The 23,598-nt window shown below is 40.3% G+C and overlaps 1 protein-coding gene and 1 pseudogene across 3 annotated transcripts in view; one reads left to right on the plus strand and one right to left on the minus strand.

The window, feature by feature from the left end:
- TBC1D12 (TBC1 domain family member 12) overlaps nt 1-23,598 on the minus strand; it is a 143,203-nt gene that overhangs the window by 108,989 nt on the left and 10,616 nt on the right. The gene's annotated exons all lie outside the window — the stretch shown is intronic.
- LOC115834614 lies at nt 14,105-14,247 on the plus strand (annotated as a pseudogene).

Below are 23,598 nucleotides of genomic sequence, written 5' to 3' on the forward strand. Positions count from 1 at the left end.
GGGGCGACCGGGCAGAGGTGTTCCTCACATCCCAGACGATGGGCAGCCGGGCAGAGGCGCTCCTCACTTCCCAGACGATGGGCGGCCGGGCAGAGGCACTCCTCACTTCCCAGACGGGGTGGCCAGGCAGAGACACTCCTCATTTCTTCCCAGACGGGGTGGCGGCCGGGCAGAGACGCTCCTCACCTCCCAGACAGGGCAGCCGGGCAGAGGCGCTCCTCACTTCCCAGACGGGGTGGCCGGGCAGAGGCGCTCCTCACATCCCAGACGATGGGCGGCCGGGCAGAGGTGCTCCTCACTTCCCAGACGGGGCGGCCGGGCAGAGGCGCTCCTCACTTCCCAGACGGGGCGGCCGGGCAGAGGCGCTCCTCACTTCCCAGATGGGGCGGCCGGGCAGAGGCGCTCCTCACTTCCTAGACGGGGTGGCGGCTGGGCAGAGGCGCTCCTCACTTCCCAGATGGGGCGGCCGGGCAGAGACGCTCCTCACTTCCTAGACGGGGTGGCGGCCGGGCAGGGGCGCTCCTCATTTCCTAGACGGGGTGGTGGCCGGGCAGAGGCGCTCCTCACATCCCAGACAATGGGCGGCCAGGCGGAGACGCTCCTCACTTCCTAGACGGGGTGGCGGCTGGGCAGAGGCGCTCCTCACCTCCCAGACGGGGCGGCAGGGCAGAGGCGCTCCTCACATCCCAGACGATGGGCGGCTAGGCAGAGACGCTCCGCACCTCCCAGACAGGGCGGCGGCCGGGCAGAGGCTGCAATCCCAGCACCCTGGGAGGCCAAGGCAGGCGGCTGGGAGGCGGAGGCTGCAGCGAGCCAAGACCACGCCAACGCACTCCAGCCCGGGCAACACCGAGCACCGAGTAAGCGAGACTCCGTCTGCAGTCCCAACACCTCGGAAGGCCGAGGCGGGCAGACCACTCGAGGTCAGGAGCTGGAGAACAGCCTGGTCAACATGGCAAAACCGCGCCTCCAGCCAAAGGACAAAAAGCAGGCAGGGGTGGTGGCGCGCGCCCGCAATCCCAGGCAGCCCGCAGGGCGAGGCAGGAGAATCACGGGAGCCGGAGGCAGGGAGTCTGCAGCGTGCCGCCCGGGCAACAAAGGGAAGAAAGAGAAAGAAAAGAAAGAAAGGAAGAAGGGCAGGGTAGGGCAGGGCAAAGGGAAAGAGGGAAAGAGGGAAAGGGAAAAAGGGAAAGGGGAAGGGGAAGGGAAGGGGAAGGGAAGGAAGGGAAGGAAGGAAGGAAGGAAGGAAGGAAGGAAGGAAGGAAGGAAGGAAGGAAGGAGAGAGAGAAAGGGAGAAAGGGAAGAAAGGGAAGAAAGGGAAGGAAGGGAAGGAAGGAAGAAAGGAAGGAAGGAAGGAAGGGACAGCTGGAAATTTTTTAAAATCTAAAGAGATACAATAGCAAGAAAATACAAGGTATGTGAGAAGAAATCTAGCCAAAGTTTTATAAAAATTTATAGAGAGAATGAAATGATACAATATTATTGAACCACATTAAATAAAACCTAATTAAATAGAAAGTTCACATTTATAGAAAGGAAAACACTATCATAAAAATATCAATTCTCCCCAAACTTATCTATCAATTTCATCCAATTCCCATCAGAAACCCAACAAGATTTTTTAGGAACTTGAAGGAAACTCAAAAATTTGTGTTAAAGAATAAAGGACCTGGGTGGGCAGTGGTTCACACCTGTAATCCCAGCACATTGGAAGGCTGAGGCAGGTGGATCACGAGGTCAAGAGATCAAGACCATCATGGCCAACATGGTGAAACCCCATCTCTACTAAAAATACAAAAATTAGCTGGGCGTGGTGGCGTGCGCCTGTAGTCACAGCTACTTGGGAGGCTGAGGCAGGAGAATCGATTGAACCCAGGAGGCGGAGGTGCAGAGAGCTGAGATCACATCACTGCACTCCAGCCAGCAACAAAGTGAGACTCCATCTCAAAAAAAAAGAATAAAGGACCCAAAATAAGACATTTTCAAGAAGAAAAGAGGCAAGGCTGAGTTGCCCTAACAGATATCCAAATTCACCATAACATTATAGTTTTTAACACCATATGGTATTGACCCAGGGATAAAGAAATTAATCAATGGAGAAAGAATAAACAACTCAGAAACATACCCAAGCATAAATGGAAACACAGGTGGCACTGCAGATCAACAAGGAAAGATTGTGTAATAAAGTATCGGGACCTCCAGCTAGCAATGTGAAAGAAAATAAAACTGGATTCCTACCACATACCACAGTCAGTTCCCAATGTATTAAACAGTTATATATGAAAGGCAAACTTTTGAAAGCTTTAGAAAGAAACACAGGAGAGTTTTTCTTCTAACCTCAGAGAAAAATCTAAAAATCAGTCCCAAAAGCATTAATTTTTAAAACTTGATAAAATCACCAGCATAAAAATTAATGAGTTCTGTTGAAAGAGCACTATAAACAAAGTAAAAAGACATAAATTTGGAGGATAAATTCCAACACACATAAATGACAAAAAATTAGTAGACAGAAAATACAAAGAACTCCACTAACCACTTTCATAAAAGATAATTAATAAAAAATAGATAAAAGGTATTGCAGAAAGAGGGAAAACAAATGGCAAATGAGATCTATCATACAATATTTAGCCTCATTAATAATAAGGGAGCTCATAAACTAAAAACAGAGTAACATTTGTAATGTATTGACCACTGTATATAAAATCTTAGCAAAACCTAAGAAACCTGATACCAAGTTTAGAAGGGGAAGAACACTGTTAGAAATTTACATGATATAAATTTGTTTTGATATTTACATTATATAAATACAGTTGTTTCTAGCTCATAAAGTTGAACAGCTGCATACCCTACCATCTAGCAATTAGACTTCCAGCCACATATCCTAAGCAAAGTCCTGGACATGTACATTTGGAATACATATATAACAACATTCAGGACAACACTGTTCAAAAGAGCAATAACCTACTCAAAATCCAAAAATCCACTGACAGAAGAACAGAAAATTCTAATTGTGGTATATTTGCAAATGTAATATTATTCCTCCATGAAAAGCAACCAAAGCTAATTCATCACGATGAATGAAACTTAAAAAAACAATGTTGAGTCCTATGATCTGAATGTGTTCCCCAAAATTCATCTGTTGGAAACTTAATCCTCAATGCAACAGTATTTGGAGGTGGGGCCTAATGGGAGGTATTTAGGTCATGAGGGTTCCACTCTCAGAATGGATCAATGACACAATAAAAAGAGCTCGACCTCTCAGGCTCAAACAGTCCTCTTGCCTCAGCCTCCTGGGTAGCTGGGACCACAGGCACACACCATCACACCCAGCTAATATTTTAAATGTTTTGTAGAGACGAGGTCTCACTATGTTTCCCAGGCTGGTCTCGAACTCCTGAGCTCAAGTAATCTTCCCGCCTCGGCCTCCCAAAGGCTGGGATTACAGGTGTGAACCATTGCATCCAGCCCCAAAATACTAGTTTTTATTACATCATGTAATCCTAATGTCCCAGTCAGGACTCCCTAGTAACTGGAGAGCCCTAACTAAAATGGTTAAAAGATTTTCTTTTCTCTCTCTCTTTTTTTTTAATGGAGTCTCACTCTGTCATCCAGGCTGGAGTGCAGCAGCACAATCTCAGCTCACTGCAACCTCCGCCTCCCGGGTTCAAGCGATTCTCCTGTCTCAGCCCCCTGAGAAGCTGGGATTACAGGTGCGCACCACCACGCCTGGCTGATTTTTGTATTTTTAGTAGAGACAGGGTTTCACCATGTTGGTCAGGCTGGTCTCGAACTCCTGACCTCGAGTGATCCGCCTGCCTCGGCCTCCCAAAGTGCTGGGATTACAGGCGTGAGCCACTGTACCTGGCCAATTTTCATATTTTTAATCCATAGCTGAGGAGCTATCAATTTATCCTCTGCCTAGACTGCATTGCGCATCATCTTCTGCCACAAAGCTTAGGTACACTTACTTGAGCCAAAGTGGGTAAACATTTCAGACTTCAAGTACCCTTCTTAGGGTCAATTCACATTTATATATAAATCTGTCTCAATTATACTGAGGTAGTTACTGGGTCAGAAACCATACTAAGCCCTTGGGGAAAAAAACTTACAATGAACAAACTTTATTGTTTTTTTTACAGCTATTATCAACTCTAATGACTGACCAGACTGCAAGAACAGGTAGGTAGTTCTCATGAGGAGAAAAAAAAAAGCATTCCATTCTTTATATTAGAAATGCAGAGTTACAAGTATAAATAATTAAAGCAGAGAAACCATAAAATAGAAAGAAGGGCTTAAGCATATTTCTTAACTTAGTGAAGCATAGCTTCAAATAATGTGACCTGGCTGAGAAAACAGATGTAGCAGCAGACGGAGAAAACCACAAATATAAGACGAAGTTCTACCAAAGGAAAAGTAATAACTACAGATCAGAAAATTATTCATGTGCAGAATTCTATAAAAGGCCTTGGGGGTATTTACGTCTCTATAGCTTTACCTACAGTTAGATATTATAATCCTTACCAAACATATTGTCATATGAAAAACTAGAGGCTACACATATTAATATTGTCTATCAGATCTCTATAAGTTACAGAATTTTTTAAAATCACACCTAAAATGCTAAATATACATAAATCTTTGATTAGGGACTGTTAAAAATTATCTTGCATTAGCCAGGTGCAGTGACTCATGCCTGTAGTCCCAGCACTTTGGGAGGCTGAGGTGGGTGGATCACCTGCGGTCAGGAGTTCAAGAACAGCCTGGCCAACATGGCAAAACCCTGTCTCTACTAAAAATACAAAACTTAGCCAGGTGTGGTGGCACGCACCTGTAATCCCAGCTCCTTGGGAGGCTGGGGCAGGAGAATCGCTTGAACCCAGGAGGGTTTCTGAGACGAAGTCTTGCTCTGTTGCCCAGCCTGGAGTGGCACAATATTGGCTCACTGCAACCTCCACCTCCCAGGTTCAAGCGATTCTCCTGCCTCAGCCTCCCAAGTAGCTGGGACTATGGGTGCACACCACCATCCATGGCTAGTTTTTGTATTTTTAGTAAAGACAGGGTTTTAGCATGTCAGCCAGGCTGGTCTTGAACTCCTAACCTCAGGTGATCCACCCATCTCAGCCTCCCAAAGTGCTGGGATTACAGGCATGAGCTACCACACCCGGCCACTTATAAGGATATTTTGGACTTCCAAAATTAACTCCAAGAAATACTAACTTCTTAAATCAAATAACAGTAGGTCTTTCAGTGGATGTGGTTTTTGTAGAATCTTGCTATTATCAGCACAGATGAAAAGGAAAAAAAAATAACCTCCAAAATAAAAAAGCCTGGTTCTAATTATATATTATAGTCCTGACAATACAATAAGTTCAGAATGAAGTTTAAATCCTTGTTAAATCATAAAAAAACAAGCCAAAGCCAAATAACTTAAATTTACACATCCAGGAAACATGGGTTACTATAAGAAATTTCCATAAAAGAAATATGAGTCCACAGGTATCCAATTGCTAAGAAAGGCCATCAGATATTGTTCCACATTAATTTCTTATGCCACTAAGAAATTTTGGATTGGGTTTTCAGGTTATTCCCTGCCACAAACACTATTTATAACATAATACAGCAAAATGGCATATACCTGCAATGAAAAGTAATTTTAAAACATCATTACAAATACTGTATATGGAATTGTGTTAAAACATTACAGATTTAATAGGCTTCACTGGTCAGTCTAGGAAAATAATCACTACTTTATTAAATCTTAAGGGGAAAAACCCAATGAAAAGGTATATAAATAGGCCAAAAATGTGTCATCTTTTCACACCCCATCCCTTGTCTCCCAATCTACTGTTAGTAAGCCTGAAAAGCTGATGTCTCAATGGAGATAAATGTGAGACCACGTTCCTCTGTATCACCTTTTCAAATGAAAGACAGACAGACCGACAGACACACACACTCACTCTCTCTCTTCCCTTTCTCTCACCCCCCAAAATATTAAAATTTCTTAAATATAAATCAACACTAAAGGCTTCTTAGCAAAACAAACCAGATGTGTTCAAGCACACCCACACAAAAGATAGAACAATTCTTTCAGGATTCCAGAGGTAGTGTCTGACTATATGAATGACATCTGTAGGGCACTTTTGGGGAAGGGGTCACTCTTGTGCTATGTTATTCGTGTTGAAGGGAGGGGAAGCAGAAAGGAACATTCCTAGCTTCTCTCTGCCCCCTTATTCATCTCCACCTGAGGGACCAAATTTTGGCAGCAGGCACTGGTGCTGAAGATAGTCTGTTCTGCTCTCCTGTTAGGAGGCCAAGTTACCTCTGTACCTCTCTGCTCCCCATCCCCACAGGAAAGACCTGCTGTGTTAATGTTTTGCTGAGTAAATTTAACACAAGTGAAATATTAGGAGGCTCACTGTAGTCACATAACAAACCCACATCTTTTGATCCACAATGTGTCTGTATTAAGACATATTTTGAGGTACCATTTGTTTTCCTCTTTTCTCTATTGATTCCAAACTTGAATGGGTTGAGAAAAGGTGTTACCTATTAGGCCTTCCCAAACCCCAAGTTTTTATAAATTGAAAAGTACCTTATTGCTTCAGGTATGGTAGAAATATTAAGAACAACTATGTGTTTTCAAATTGTTTTATTTCTTTTCTTTTTTTTTTTTTTTTTTTAATAGAGTCTTGCTCTATCACCCAGGCTGGAGTGCAATGGTGCAATCTTGGCTCACTGCAAACTCCACCTCCTGGGTTCAAGCGATTCTCATGCCTTAGCCTCCCAAGTAGCTGGGATTACAGGTGGGTGCCACCACACTCAGCTAATTTTTGTATTTTTAGTAGAGACAGGGTTTCTCCATATTGGCCAGGCTGGTCTCAAACTCCTGACCTCAAGTGATCCAACCACCTCGGCATCCCAAAGTGCTGGATTACAGGAGTGAGCCACCACACCCAGCCTTCAAATTGTTTTCTTTCTTCATTCTGTGATACATCCTGTTAGTACATATACAGAATAGGGAATGGTAGTGTTAATCCATCTTTCCCCCTTTAAATTCATCCTCCACCCCAATCAACACTATATAAATACCATGTTCATGTACATGCCCATCTATACACACACAGACACAAACACACCATCTTCCATTCTCTCTACTAATTTGTGTCCAATCTTTTTAGCAAAAAGGAGTTGAGCAATAACTTGCCCCAGTTAGGAAATAGCATCAACTGAGAAACAGCAGTCTAATGTTTGTTTCTTCATTGTTGAAAACATATAGTTGAAAAAGAAAAGAGGCACACTAAGAAAAGGCTAATGTGGGGATTAGAAGAGAAAAGAGGGGAAAAAGCCTACTAATACAACCATTTCCCTGCCTTCTCCCTCAGTGGCTTTTATAATAAAGGTTGGGTAAATGACTCTATCTTATTAATACATGTTAACCTTTGCTTCACATATCTGTGTGCTTGTATTTTCCTAAAATTTCTTCATTTCTTTTATCACACACAAAAAAAGCTACATATGACCTAAGAGTCAGACCATTTGCCTACCATACCTTATCAAAGGCTAAAGCTCACTAAAAAGGGGCAAAATTTATTGATATCATGTAAATTCTCCACTAATGCTTTTTTAAATAACAGAATGTAGGGTGCCTGGATCTTTAAGAATTGGCAAACCCACTTACGTATCTGAGACAAAGCAATGTAAATCCCATAGTTTCTCAGACTGTGGAATTTGACACTATAGAAAATTGTGACTACCTAATCCTGAATCTTCTTACTGCCAACAGTAATGTGGGCTCTAGCCCTCCAAAAAAGTAATTAATTTTGCTTAACATTTACATCAATTTGACTGTTTTAACCTTTTAGACTCATTGGATAAATTCTAATCATTATTTCAATAGACTTGTATATTAAAAGGGGATTCAACACTGGGCACAGTGGCACGCACATGTAGTCTTGACAACTCAGGTGGCTGAAGAGGGAGGACTGCTTGAGCTCTGGAGTTCGAGGCCAGACTGGACAACATAGCAAGACACCATCTATTTTTTTAAAAATTGGGGTGGGGGGATAGAATACTTTTCGGATGGGTGCAGTGACTCACACCTGTAATCCCAGCACTTTGAGAGGCCAAGGCAGGTGGGTATCTTGAGTCCAAGAGTTCGAGACCAGCCTGGGCAACATGGCAAAACCCCATCTCTACAAACAAAATGCAAAAATTAGGCAGGCGTGGTGGCACGCACCTGAAGCCCCAGCTACTTGGCAGGCTGAAGCTGGAGGATCACTTGAGCCCAGGAGGTCAAGGCTGCAGTAACGCAAGGTTGTACCACTGCACTCTAGCCTGAGTGACAGAGCAAGAACCTGTCTCAAAAAAAAAAAAAAAAAAAAAAAATGCGGAAGGGATAGAATCAACTGAAAGAGTAAAATCAGTTTTAAAAATTAGAAATCATAACGGAGGGGAAGTTGGATGGCTGAAAACATAAAAACTTCCTGGACTTTAATTTCCCCAAAGAATAAAATGCCATAAAGAAAACATTATCTAGTGACCATGGAATGCCACAGCTGACTACATAATTAATTCAAAGAAGTATTAACTACTGTCTCTAAACTCAGTACTTTGGTTACCCTTGAGTATTCTGGATTAAAGATCTGGCAAAAAGATTACTCGCATTCTTTACAAGCCTCAATCATTTTTCACTTGGAAAAAACTTTCAGCTGACTATATGCAAAAAAAGTAGGGTTTTTTGCCAGATAACTTAGGCTTTTTTAATTCCAAGAATTTTCTTTTTCAAGCTGTTTCTGGATCTTGTCTTTGTTGTTATTACAAATCCTAAAAATTTTTTTAAAAAGAGAATTTTTATTCAATAAACATTACTTAACTAACCAGATATTTTCTGAGATCAGAGCTATCAAAAGGGGAAATTCAACATCACCCACTCTGTCAAAACAACAGAAATTACAAGGCTGAAAGGCTACAATTTAAGTAATAAACAATATTTTAGAGCTTCTAGGGACCTTAGAAAATGTCCATAACATTGGAGAGTGTTCAGAGAAAAAGAAAATAAAAAATTAAATTAAAAAAAAAAAGACTATCCAGGTCAGAGGTTCTTTATTAAGAGTCAATCAACCTGCCGAGCATGGTGGCTCATGTCTGTAATGCTAGCACTTTGAGAGGCCAAGGCGGGAGGATCACTTGCATCTAGGAGTTCAAGACCAGTCTGGGCAACATAGCGAAACTCCGTCTCTACAAAAAAAAAAATCAGCCAGGCATAGTGGCATGCGTCTGTAGTCCCAGCTACTCAGAAGGCTGAACTGGGAGGATCACGTGAGCCTGCGAAGTCAAGGCTGTAGTGAGCCTGATGGCACCACTGCACTCCAGCCTGGGCAAAAGTGAGATTTTTGTCTCAAAAAAAATTCAATGAACCTATACAAATGGGCTAGAGGTTGTCTACAAGCATTCTCAAATTGCGTGCACAATCCAGTAATGAGGTCAGGTAAGAAAAAAATATTGTCTGCACAATTTTAAGTAAATGATTTACTTACAGGCCAGGCATGGTGGCTTACACCTGTAAGTCCAGCAATTTGGGAGGCTGAAGCAGGTGGTTCACTTGACCTCAGGAACTGGAGATTACCCTGTGTAACATGGCAAAACCCCATTTCCACAAAAAGTATAAAAATTAGCCAGGCATGGTGGCATGTGTCTATAGTCCCAGTTACTTGGGAGGTTGAGGTGGGAGGCTCACTTGAGCCCAGGAGGTTGAGGATGCAGCAAGCTGTGATTGTGCCACTGCATTCCAGCCTGGGAAACACAGTGAGACCCTGTCTTAAAAAAAAAAAAAGAAGTTCCAAACATTTTTCTTGGCCAGCTTTCATCAAATTCTCCTAGGATTCAATACACCAACCTACCACTTCCAAGACAGACTGATGACCCCACAGAGTCTTTGCCAAGGTCATACTACTAAGTATTTGAAACAGGTCTCTCTTGCATAGTTGCTTTTCTTTTTAATCACATTCATCTTGTTCATGTCCTCCATACAACAATCAAGATGTAAGGGCTTCACAACTAATCCCTAATCTTTTCCATCCTACACATTGCCAAAAGGCCTTCATTTTAAACAACTCAAATATATAAATTATTTTCTTATCCTTCCAGAATACAGTCCAAGTGTACTCATGTTAGCAAGTCACCTTATGATATGTCTTATTTCTTATGGTAAATAAATTTCAGGCAATGCCTTACTGATAGAGATCTTCTTTCTTTTCTTTCCGTTTTTTTTTTTTGTGTGTGTTTTGTTTTGTTTTGTTTTGTTTTGTGAGACAGGGTCTCACTTTGTCACCCAGGCTGGAGTGCAATGGCACAATCTTGACCCACTGCAACCTCCGCCTCCCAGGTACAAGCAATTCTCCTGCCTCAGCCTCCTAAGTAGCTGGAATTACAGGCATGCACCACCACACCTGGCTAATTTTTGTATTTTTAGTGGAGACAGGGTTTCGCCATGTTGGCCAGGCTAGTCTCAAACTCCTGGCCTCAAGTGATCCACCTGCCTCGGCCTCCCAAAGTGCTGGGATTACAGGTGTGAGCCACCATGCCCAGCTGAGATCTTTTTCTTCTTTTGCAGCAGGAGAGAACAAAATAGAATAGATTTAAGGATAAAAGAAAAAAGTAATTATAAAAGTCTTGCTTTTGAGCTGCATACTTATTACACCATGTACGAAATGTTTTATAAATAAAGTCTCTGTTGCTTTAGGACCAATGGTAGTATCTAAGATATTCAAAAGGGAAGTTAGAAACCACCAGAAGAAAAGAGGAAGGATATAGAGAAGAACTTTTAGGATAAGCACACAAGCGATAATAAGGAACAACATCAGCAGAACACGGGCAAAATATTTCAGTCACCAGGAGGTAAGATACCTTTTAACATAGGAGAAAGGTGGGAAAGACAGGCAAGATGACTGATGAGGAATGATAAATGAAACTAACCATATGTGTAAATACCTTTCCATTTATGTCTATTGTATAAGTGTTTTTGTTTACAGTAAAATACCTTCATATGTATTTCATCTTTATAATAGGTACAAGGTTTCTTTTGGGGATGACAGAAATGTTCTAAAATTGATTAGGGTGATAGTTGCACAACTCTATGAATGTGCTGAAAACTATCAAATTGTACACTTTAAAGGGCAAGTTGTGTGGTATTTTAATTATGTCTCAATAACACTGTTAAAATTATTTAAATAAAAAAAATCAGGCCACCTGCAATGGCTCATGCCTGTAATCCCAGCACTTTGGAAGGCCGAGGTGGATCAAGAGGTCAGGAGTTCAAGGCCAGCCTGGCCAAGATGGTGAAACTCTGCCTCTACTAAAAATACAAAAAATTGGCCGGGTGTGGTGGAGAGCACCTGTAATCCCAGCTACTCGAGAGGCTGAGGCAGAGAATTGCTTGAACCTGGGAGGCAGAGGTTGCAGTGAGCCAAGATCGTGCCACTGCACTCCAGCCTGGGCGAAAAAGTGAGACTCCATCTCAAAAAAAATAAATAAATAAAAATAAAATCTGACAACATGTAAAAGGAAAAACAACAAGACCAAGTGGGGTTTATCTTGGGAATACAAGGTTCATTCAATACTTGAAAGTCATCAATGTATCCAATTATATTCACAGTCTAAATGAGAAAAACCCACGCAATTACATCAATGGACACAGAAAAGTCATTTGGCAATACTAATAAAATAAAAAATCCAAAGAAAACTATGAATAAAAGGGAAGCTCGTTAGCTTAATTAAAGGCATCTACCAAAACATAAAAATAAAAATATTTTAAAAACCCTACAGCTAACATCATACTTAATGATGGTGAAACATTAAATGTTTCCCCTGAGAGTGGAAACCAGATAATGATGTCCACTTTTGCCATTCCCTTTCAAAATCATACTGAAAGCCCTAGCCAATGCAATAAGACAAGAAAAATTAAGTTAAAAGTCTCAAAGAGTAGAAAGGAAAAAATAAAATATTCTCTTATTTGCAGACAGCATGACTGTCTACAGTCACCTCATAGAATCTACAAAAAAGTTCCTAGTAAGTTAAGCAGGATTACAAGATAAAAAGCAAGCACACAAAAATCAATCATATTTCTATGAATTAGTAATGAATAGTTAGAAAGTGAAATTTTTAAGAAGTATCATTTATAATAACATGAAAAAACTAAATATTTAATTATAAATTTAACAAAATACAATAGGATGTGTATGCTGAAAATGTCAAAACATTGATGAAAGAAATAAAAAACGACCCAAATAAATGGCTAGACATACTGTGCTCAAGAACTGAAAGATTCAACATCATAAATATGTCAATGCTCCCTAAGTTAATTAACAAGAATTATCTGTAAATAAAAACAAGTTGATTCTAAAATCAATATGGAAAGGCAAAGGAAATAAAATAGCCAAAACAATTTTGCAAATTTAATTAGCTGTCTTCTGCATTAAAACGTGAGCTCTTACTAGTTGGTTGAGTTGCGGAACAAAAAAAAATGTGAGTTCTATGATGTCTCCACTGCATTAGAGTGTGAGCTCCAAATTTATTATTGTAACTTCAGTGCTGCGACTTCACACAACGAATGAAAGTCAGCTAATTTCAGAGAAATTAATTGAACATTATACATGTAACCTTCACAACGCCCTGCACTCACGGAATATTTTCTTTTTTAAACTGACATAGAACAAAATTGACCATTTTTCTTTTGGTGTATAGTTCTACAAGTTTTATCACATGTATAGATTTGTGTAACTACTATCACAGTTGAAGTATAGAACACTCCCAATTCAGGTATAGAACACTTCCATCACCCCAGAAAAACTCCCTCATTTTGCATCCACTGAAGTACAGAGAAAACAAACAAAAAACTCCCTCATGCTATCTCTTTATAGTCACACCCTCTACTAACCCCGGAAATGAACTTGAAGATGGACTTGCAAATCAGAGTTAGTGCCAGAGGAGTAATTCTTGCTTGCCCCATGCAGTGATTCCCTATAATTTTATGCTGCCTTGGCATCAGTTTTTAAATATAAGCTTAACTTTCTCATACTAGAAGCAGGGCTCAGTCATCCTTGACAGTTTCCAGTTCTACACCTTTTCCCATTTCCTCAAGGTGGCCCTCCTGTTGATCACCTCCCTATGGGACAGCTGAATACAACCTACTTACCTGGCCCCATTGACTGCCAAACCCTGCATGAATTGTGCAGACATGCCACAGTGACCTTCTAGAACTCTTACCAGTTTACTTTAAACCCATTAATTAGAATTCCCCCACAGGAAATCTGCTTAGATATGCCCTGGATGCCAATAAAAGCTTTGACCCATGGGTCCCCTCTACCCTTCCCAGCACTGACCCATCTCCATGTGGCCTTCAGACATGCCATGTACTCCTAGGGCCTGTAATGAAATCCTTATTCCATTTTGTGTCTCTTTCTGTTGCTGAAGGGCTATTCTTTATTTTCAAAGAATTTAAAACATTCCATCTCATGCTCCCTGAGCTAGTATCATAGCACAGTGTTTCAATTTATGTTTGCATCACTGGTTTCAACAGAAAGGCCTTATTCTAACTCCTTCTTTTGTTGGAATATAGTTGGTGCTCAAATACGCTTACTGAATGAACGAAGGGAGAATTTAGACAAACACAGATGGGAGAGAGGAAGAAAATGACAGATAAGCCATTACAACTAGAAAACACTACCAAGTATAAGCAGAAAATAACAGAATATTTCACTTCCTTGTCCCCAAATCCTCAATAACTCCCTACTATTTATGGAAGAGTTTTAATTATTTACCCCAACATTAAAAGCTCTCCACAATGGGGACACAAATTATCTTTACAATATTATTTCCTACTACTCTCTTTCTACAACTAGGAAAAATATACAGTTGTCCTTTGGCATCTGTGGGGGACTGATTCCAGGACTTCCCTTAGATACCAAAATTCTCGGATGTTCAAGTCCCTTATATAAACTGGTGCACTTTTTGCATATAACCTATACACATCTTCTTGTATACTTTAAATCATCTTAGATTAATTATAATACCTAATGCAATGTAATGCTATGTAAATAGTTGTTATATCGCTTCTCGGCCTTTTGGCTAAGATCAAGTGTAAATAGTTGTTAAATTTTTTAGGGAATAACAAGAAAAAAGTCTGTACGTGTTCAGTACAGACTAAACATTTTTTCTGGACATTTACGATCCTAGGTTGGTTGAATCCATAGATGTGGAACCCACAGACAGAAAGGGTCATCTGACTGTATGTGGTTTTGGCATGCCTACAACCTACTCCCACTCTGCCATTCCTTCTCTGAAACAGTAGCCCAAAGTGGCTATTTTTGTAGTTTATGATCCAGACCCTCAGTCAGAGCTGATTAAACTGTACACTGATAAAACAGAGAAAAATTCATACACAGGCTAAGACAAGCAGACCCCCTAAGTTTTTTAATAGAAGCCTTAGAGATTGAGAAAGTTAAAAAATGGTGAATGAGGCCAGGCATGGTGGCTCACACCTGTAATCCCAGCACTTTGGGAGGCTGAGGCGGGCAGACGACCTGAGGTCAGGAGTTCGAGACCAGCCTGGCCAACATGGCGAAACCCCATCTCTACTAAAAGTAAAAAAAATTAGCCGGGCATGGTATTGGGCGCCTGTAATCCCAGCTCCTCAGGAGGCTGAGGCAGGAGAATCACTTGAACCCGGGAGGCGGAGGTTGTGGTGAGCCAAGATCGCGCCACTGCACTCCAGCCTGGGCAACAAGAGTGAGACTCCATCTCAAAAAAAAAAAAAAAGAAAAAGGATGGTGAATGCTTGAACTGATAATTCGTGTAGAGCTGGTACAGCTTCACAGAGCCTTTGTAGGTAGAAATCATGCATTGAACAATCAGGAGACAGAAAAGAGTCAAAAAACCAAGCATCTCTTGGAAGGCAGAAAAACCACTGTTCCTGGCACTCTGTAATCCAGGTATTGTTTATTTTCTTATTTTACTTATTTTCTTTTTTTTCTGTCCTTTATCTTTCTCTCTCTCCTTCTCTTTCTTTCTTTCGAGACAGGGCCTCATTCTGTCACCCAGGCTAGAGTACACTGGCGTGATCATGGCTCACTGCAGCATCAAACTCCTGAGCTCAAATGATCCTCCTGCCTCAGACTCCTGTGTAGCTGGGGCTACAGGCTTGAGCCACAGTGCCCAGCCTAGTTTATTTTTTATCTTCAAAATGCCCACGAGATGCCTATTATATGCTAACAATAAATTCTACTTTATTTAAGGTAGCTTAGCCAGGTGTGGTGGCTCATACCTGTAATCCCAACAACTTGGGAGGCTGACACAGGAGGATTGCTTGAGGCCAGGAGTTCAAAACCAGCCAGGGCAACATACTGAAACACCCATCTCTAAAAAAACAGCAAAGAAAATAGCCAAGCACGGTACGTGTAGTCCCCACTACTCAAAAGGCTGAGGCAAGAAGACTGCTTGAGCCCAGGAGTTTGAGGTTGCAGTGAGCTATGGTCACGCCACTGCACTCCAGCCTGGCTATGGAGCAAGACTCCATCTCTTAAAAATTAATAAACAAACAAACTGTTTCCTGATGGGAGTCCAGAAAAAAAAGAAAAAATAAATAAGGTAGCTTAAGTAGGCTTCTTTTCCTTAAAACTACATGAACCCAGCCAGGCGCAGTGGCTCACGCCTGTAATCGCAGCACTTTAGGAGGCCGAGGCGGGCGGATCACGAGGTCAGGAGATTGAGACCATCCTGGCCAACATGGTGAAACCCTGCCTCTACTAAAAATACAAAAATTGGCTGGGTGTGGTGGCGCACACCTGTAGTCACAGCTACTTGGGAGGCTGAGACACGAGAATTGCTTGAACCTGGGAGGCAGAGGTTGCAGTTAGCTGAGATCATGACACTACACTCCAGCCTGGCGACAGAGCGAGACTCTGACTCAAAAAAAAAAAAAAAACTACATGAACCCTAAGATATCAGCTAAACTCTGTACTCTTCAATACATTCTATACTTTCCTGCCTATGCTACAGATAGCTAAATACACATCTTATTTCCCCTATTAAAGTACAAACTAAACTGGTTACACTAACTAGTTTACACAAACTAAACTTAGAACTGTATATACATAAAATTTAAAACGTTGTCTACTTTTGTGCATCAAATGGTACTACCAAGAAGGTTTAATGACACCCATAGCAGAAAATAATTGCAAATCATTTATCTGATAAGGGTCTAGAATCCAAAATAGGTAAAAAACTCATATAGCTCAACAACAAAAACACACACAGCCCAATTAATATTAGGCAAAAGATTTGAATAAACATTTTTGCGAAGATGATATACGAATGGGCAACAAGAACATGAATAGATGCTCAGCATCATTACCTATTAGAAAATGCAAACCAAAATCACAAAGAAATACTATTACAAACCCATTAGGATGGCTATATTTTTTTTTTCTGAAAGAAAACAACAAGAACATAGAGAAACTGGAACCCTCATTCATTGCCACTGGGAATGTAAAATGCTGCAGCTTTTAGAAAACGGTTTGGCAGTTCCTCAATGAGTTAAACACAGAATTATCCTATAATCCAACAATTTCACTAATGGGCATAATATCCAAAAGAATTAAAAACCAGTGCTCAGGGAATATGCCAAAAGGAACTGTTATCAGTATGTTTAAGAGATCTCTACACTCCCATGTTCAAATGCAGCATTATTCACAATAGTCGAGATATGGAAACAACCTAAGTGTCCATCAATGGATGAATGCATTTTAAAATGCATATGTACACGATGGAATATATTCAGCATTTTTAAATTAGGAAATTCTGTCATTTATGACAACATGGATGAACAGAGAGAACATTATGTTAAGTGAAATTAGCCACGCATAGACAGACTAATACCACATGATCTCACTTATATTTGGAATCTAAATAAGTCAGACTAATAGCAGTAGAGAGTAGAATACTGGTTACCAGAGGCCGGGGAGTGGTCACAGGGGGAAGGAGGTGGAGGTGGGTGGAGGAGAGTGAAAGGGAAAAGGGGAAATATTGGTCAATGGGTACAAAATGGGTTTCAGTTAGATAGGAGGAATAAGTTTTGGTGTTCTACTGCATAGCACAGTGATTATAGTTAATAATAATATATATTTCAAAACAGCTAAAAGATGGTTTTTTAATGTTCTCAGGACAAATCAATGATAAGTGTTTGAGGTGATGATATGCTAATTAGACTGATTTGATTATTCCGCAATGCATACATGTATCAAAACTTCACATTGTGCCCCATAAATATACATTCGTCAATTAAAAATAAAACTTGAAAGAAAAAAGTGTTCAAACAAAAACTTGTACACAAATGATACTAGCAGCACTATCCATAACAACCAAAAGACAGAAACCACCCAAATGTCCACCAGTGGATAAATGGATGAACAAAATGGTATATCCAAGCAATGGACTATTATGCAACCACAAAAAGTAATGCTGTACTGATGCATATTACAATATAAATGAACCTTAAAAACATGCAAAGTGAAAGAAGCCAGACATAAATGGTGACAAACTATATGACTCCCTTTATATGAAATATCCAGACTAAGCAAATGCACAGAGACCAAAAACAGATTGCTGGCTTGGAGACAAGGCAGGATGGAAGTGACTGCTTAGTGAGTACAGAGCTTCTTTTTGGGGTAATGAAATGTTCTAGAACTAGATAGTGGTGCCAGTTGTACAATATTGTGAATGTATTGAATGTCACTAATGGTAAATTTTATGTTATATGCATGTCTTAGCTCAGGTTGCTATAATAAAATATCATCAACTTGGTAGCTTGAACAACAGACATTTGTATCTCAAAGTTCTGGAGATGGAGAAGTCTAAGATCAAGGTCCCAGAAAATTTGGTGTCTGGTGAGGAGTCTCTTCTGGTTTTCAGACAGCTACCTTTCTGCTGTGTGCTCACATAGCAGCAGGGCAGAAAAAGGAAAGCAAGCTCTCCAGGGCCTCTTCTTATAAGGGTGTGAATCCCATCATTAGAGTCCCACCCTGCTGCACTCATCTAAACCTAATTACCTCAAAGATCCCACCTCCAAATATCATTACTAGGGATTAGGGCTTCAGCACATGAATTTTGGAGGGACACAAACATTCGGTCCACAGCAATATATTCCACTGCGATAAAAAAATTTAACAGATTTATAAAACTGAACTTCTAGTTATCAGTTTTTAAAATATGGTTGCCAGCATTCATCAACAGATTACCTGCTTACTTCTTTCAGTAGGAGTAAGTATCCCAAACCAAAAGCCATATCTAAACAACACATTTTGGTAAAATAAAAACTACTTAGAGGAGATTCACTTTTTTCTTTGTGGCTCTGTTTGGTATTAAATCTATTAAATAGAAAACTAAATTACACTGGTTAAGGCTTTTTAAACAAAATATAAAAATGACTGTTCCTATCAAAAGCTGTTTATTCTATATGAGCTGCTTCCAAGTTTGTCTTTTTTTCCCTGAGACAGAGTCTTGCTCTGTCGCCCAGGCTAGAGTGCAGTGGTGCAATCTCGGCTCACTGAAACTTCTGCCTCCTGGATTCAAGGAATTCTCCTGCCTCAGTCTCCCGAGAAGCTGGGATTACAGGTGCCACCACGTCCAGCTAAGTTTTCTATTTTTAGTAAAGACGGGGTTTCACCATGTTGGCCAGGCTGGTCTCAAACTCCTGACCTCATGATCCACCCACCTGGGCTTCCCAAAGTGATAAGATTACAGGCATAAGCCACCACGCCCGGCCTTTTAAGTTTTATTGAATCTAAAATGCAGGTTAATGTTAAAAACTTCACTGATGATAAATGTTATTTAGTATGGAATCATACTAAATAACCTATATACTTAATATACTTTAATATACATTAAATAACCTGTATATGTAACACATTTAATAGTAAATGTACAAATCCTTAAGAATAAATAAAAGATGTATGTGTTTGCTATCAAAAAAATGGCTGGGAGGCCAGGCGCGGTGACTCCTGCCTGTAATCCCAGCACTTCGGGAGGCCGAGGCTGGTGGATCACGAGGTCAGGAGATCAAGACCATTCTCACCAACATGGTGAAACCCCGTCTCTACTAAAAATACAAAAAATAGCCGGGTGTGGTGGCGTGCACCTGGAGTCCCAGCTACTCGGGAGGCTGAGGCAGGAGAATCACTTGAACCTAGGAGGTGGATGTTGCAGTGAGCCAAGATCACGCCACTGCACTCCAGCCTGGGCGACAGAGCGAGACTCTGTCTCGGAAAAAAAAGAAAAAAAAAAAAAGGCTGGGCACGGTGGCTCAGCCTCTAATCCCAGCACTGTGGGAGGCTGAGGCGGGTGGATCACTTGAGGTCAGGCGTTCAAGACCAGCCTGACCAACCTGTCGAAACCTCACCTCTACTAGAAATACCAGAAGTTAGCCTGGCACAGTGGCACATGCCTGTAATCCCAGCTACTCGGGAGGCTGAGGCAGGAGAATCACTTGAACCCGGGAGGCAGAGGTTGCAGTGAGCCGAGACTGCACCAGTGCATTCCAGTCTGGGTGACAGAGTGAGACTCTATCTCAAAAATAATAATAATATAATAATAATAATAATAATAATAATAATAATAAAAGACCAAAGTATAAAAGATTGAAGGCGAAAAACAGACATATCTAGCTCTACAGAAATTGAGAATAATCTGTTAGGCTGGTAAGAAAACCTAAAGAAGGTATTTTCTTCAAAACTAGCACTAGCATTAAGGCAATAGTTATAAAACAAAATTCAGCACTTTCTTTATAACATTTCAGTTACAGATGCTGTAATCTGGATTTTCTTAAAAGCTGTGCAGCTGCCACAAGTATTTTACCAAAATCTATATGTTTAGGTAGGTACTCCTTTAAACATGGACTGTTTTGCCAGCACACGGGTAACTAAAGATTGTTGGGCTTTGTGAAAATTAATAGAGCTAGATTTACTTGGAGATAACCAAATTTAAGCGTGGCAGACCCCAAGTTTCTGGTTTTATTATCCTTCAATTTAATCTATATCTCTACACAGAGGTAAAAAAATGAACAAGAACATGGTCTCTGTCTCTGGAGGCTTTGCCATCTAGTAGAAGAGACATACATGGGCTGGGCACGGTGGCTCACGTCTGTAATCTCAGCACTTTGGAAGGCCGAGGCAGGCGGATCACGAGGTCAGGAGATCAAGACCATCCTGGCTAACACGGTGAAACCCCGTCTCTACTAAAAACTCAAAAAAAAAAAAAAATAATTAGGCGGGCGTGGTGGCAGGCGCCTGTAGTCCCAGCTACTCGGGAGGCTGAGGCAGGAGAATGGCGTGAACCCAGGAGGCGGAGCTTGCAGTGAGCCGAGATCGCGCTACTGGACTCCAGCCTGGGCAACAGAGCGAGGCTCCGTTGCAAAAAAAACAAAAAACAAAAAAAGACACACATACATAGAGGTAATTATGGAAGTCTCAATTTTTTTTTTATCTCTTTCAATCCTCAAAAATGGCTGATAAGTATACTGTCCCAGTCCACTTTTATAAAGCAATGTACAGAACTTTTACACTAGATGTGAAACCTTGATTTTGCAACAATTTTACACCTCCAGGGTTTTTCCTGAAGTTGTTTCCTTTCTGATCCACAACAGCAAAACATGTAGCCAAATAGCTATTCTGGCTCTTTTCCCATCCTCATTAAATTCCTTACAAAATATGGTAAGCATAATTTTTCACATGACTATTTTCATATCATCTCAATTCCTTCAAAAACCAAAATCCAGTTCAAAGTTTATTTTCCTTAAAGCTTCACAAAAAGCCTACTGGTATGTCTCACTCAACTTATTAACCATCCCTTCTTGCAGAGATTGAAAGATTTATTTAAAGTTATTTACTTTTTTTCTCTAATCCAATATTACTGGTTAAAAAAATGTTATTTACATCAACTATCTAGATATCACATTTTGAAAAGGAGACTGACAAGCACCCATAAACTACCATAACTATCTCCATGCTCCAGTTTCTCAAATCGCAAATCATCTGCCACACCGCTATGCAAATCACCGTTCCGAAATGTAGTTCTAAGTATCTCCATTGTTTAAAAAACCCACAAATGTTCTCTGTACTGCCACCTCTCACTGAATCAGTTCAAATTACTTAGTTCTGTCAGACAAATTTAGCTCCTCCATAATTTAGACCCAACCTTTTTGCCTCAGTTTTTGACACATACCTCATACACCCTAGAGGCAATCATACTGATGAGAATCTGCAGTCCCAAAAAGTGCTGAGCTATTTTATATATAAATTCTATATATGTTATTTTTACTTGTCCTGTCATCACACTCTTTCTAATGCAAACCCTCTTCATTAGTAAAATATTAAGCTTTCATGTTTCATCTACTGTAAAGTCCCTAACTTCATATCTCAAAGTTAATCACTCCTTCCTCAGTACTGATGCATGCTCATATCGTCTTTTATAACACTAATCAGGTAATATTGTAAGCATTGATATTATAGGACTCCCTTATCTGAAACTTTTTATTTTTTATTTATTTTTTTTTTTTTGAGACGGAGTCTCGCTCTGTCGCCCAGGCTGGAGTGCAGTGGCGCAATCTCGGCTCACTGCAAGCTCTGCCTCCTGGGTTCACAGCATTCTCCTGCCTCCGCCTCCCGAATAGCTGGGACTACAGGCACCTGCCACCACGCCCGGCTAGTTTTTTTGTATTTTTACTAGAGACGGGGTTTCATCGTGCTAGCCAGGATGGTCTCGATCTCCTGACCTCGTGATCCGCCTGCCTCAGCCTCCCAAAGTGCTGGGATTGCAGGCATGAGCCACCGCGCCTGGCTAGTTTTATTAGTCTTTAGCTCAAAAATTTTGGTGACCAAAACAATTCTGAATCACAAGTCCTTTGTTTTCTAAATAACATTCAAGGGTTACCAATCTCTATAACTCTGGGTAGTACCAATAACGTTAAAAAGTCAATGAGGGGTTGGGGGAGTTAAGGCTTATGTAAGTACAAAAACGCAACTTAAATGTTATCGCTCTTCAAAAATACAGAAACTACTTATTCAGTTAGGATGTTTTCCTTATTTAAAACTTCAATAACTTACTTTAGAACTTAAATTTCTATGTACTATATCTTCCTGGTAATGAACCACGAATTTTTTCCATGTGGGTAAGAGGGACTTTAATTCCATTTGCTAGATTTACCCTGGTACTTGTAGGAAAAATTTTCCTTTCCTTTTAGCACTGGAACTCAAATAAGAATACAGTTTGTACAACTGTATATTGCATTTATTTTACCTTTTGATAAATGTACATTTTAGTACCTGAAACTATCATACTAACAACCTAAACTTTTAGAGCTTAAATTAAACTTTATATATACAACCTGTTATTAAAAAATAGTTCTGTTTGCCTGTAATCCCAGCACTTTGGGAGGCCGCAGTGGGCGGATCACTTCAGGTCAGGAGTTCGAGGCAGGGGTCTTTGTTTTTCTAACAAAAAAAAGTAAACTATTATAGTATTTGAATGACTTTTTCCTGGGACGACAACAACAAAAAAAGTATTTGCCCTACTTGACTAAAAGATGGCTATGAACAGTCTAGATGAAAACCAGATCTGGAAATTCTAAATAATGCCTAACGTATGTGGGTAGTTGTACATTACAGTACTTGGGAAAATATGAGAAAACAGCACATAATTTGATTTCAAAATTATTATGTTCAGTTCCAAATTTAAAATGTTTTAATCTATGTGGGGTTAGAGACAAGCAGATGGAAATATTTTTTAACAAAAAAAAGTATCTAACATAAAATTCAAATTAAAAAAAACAACCTGAAAAGCCAAATTCAAAGATGAGTTAAACACCTTATCAAGTTCACTCTCAAACTAGCTCTAAGTAAGGAGCATGACTTGTAGCTTGATTTCCTAAGGTAAACTTCTCTTAATTGCAGGAAAGAGCATGCTGAAAACCCAGACAGTCACATGGGTTTCCCTCTCTTTCTTATTTTGGCCACAGAAATAAGAAGCGTAAGAAAGGCTGAAGTAGCGAATGTTGGAGGGGAGAAAACCATGTGCAGTGTGCAGGATTTCTTCTTAAAGGCACGGAAAAGAATTACAAATAGCAGCAGAAGGAAGGAAAAATAACACTTTTTTCATTGGCTATAAGAAAGGTAAAGGTATGCCAACAAACTGAGTAGACCTGAGGAAAATTTTACAAGTTAAAGCTTTTCACAAGACAGGCAAGCATGGCTATCTAAACAGCATAAAATGAAAATAAAAGATTTTTCCCATTAATAAAAAGGAAGCCAAGACTGAATTTGGCCGAAATAATTTCTCATCCAAGTAAAGGCTAGCAAAGTACTTATAGATTTGTATTTTGAATCTGTTCTCTATTATACACCTCTGTTTATACTCATCAATTACATAGTACCTGAATATGACCCAATTTTAAATCAGTAAAGCAATGTGAGCTATAAAGGTGTGTTGTACTTTCAGTCACTACCTGAGGAGACCTGCCTATTAACCAGCCCAGTATTTCAGTGGTTATAGTCG

The sequence above is a fragment of the Nomascus leucogenys genome, chromosome 3 (genome assembly GCF_006542625.1).
Source record: "Nomascus leucogenys isolate Asia chromosome 3, Asia_NLE_v1, whole genome shotgun sequence".
Taxonomy (NCBI): Eukaryota; Metazoa; Chordata; class Mammalia; order Primates; family Hylobatidae; genus Nomascus; species Nomascus leucogenys.